Below are 294 nucleotides of genomic sequence, written 5' to 3' on the forward strand. Positions count from 1 at the left end.
GTGGGCTGGCCCATCTGCAGGGACGCGTACGAGCTGCAGGAGGTGATCGGTGAGCGCTGGGTGCGGGGTGCGGATGCGGGGCTCTCGGGCGCCCGCCTTCGGGGCCTACCGGCGCCCACAGTTCAGGGTTCTTTCTGTACGCTCTCAGATGCATTTGCTCGCTCTCTGCGCGGTGGCGCGGCGGATGTGACTCGCACTGCGGACGAGCCGCATGCTGCAAACTTTTATCTCCGGATCGCCGGGGCGCGGCGCAGGGGACCCGGCATCGCCGCCTCACCACTCTGCACCCCACCC

Source organism: Fukomys damarensis, unplaced genomic scaffold, assembly GCF_012274545.1.
Source record: "Fukomys damarensis isolate Sample0158 unplaced genomic scaffold, DMR_v1.0_HiC HiC_scaffold_26, whole genome shotgun sequence".
Taxonomy (NCBI): Eukaryota; Metazoa; Chordata; class Mammalia; order Rodentia; family Bathyergidae; genus Fukomys; species Fukomys damarensis.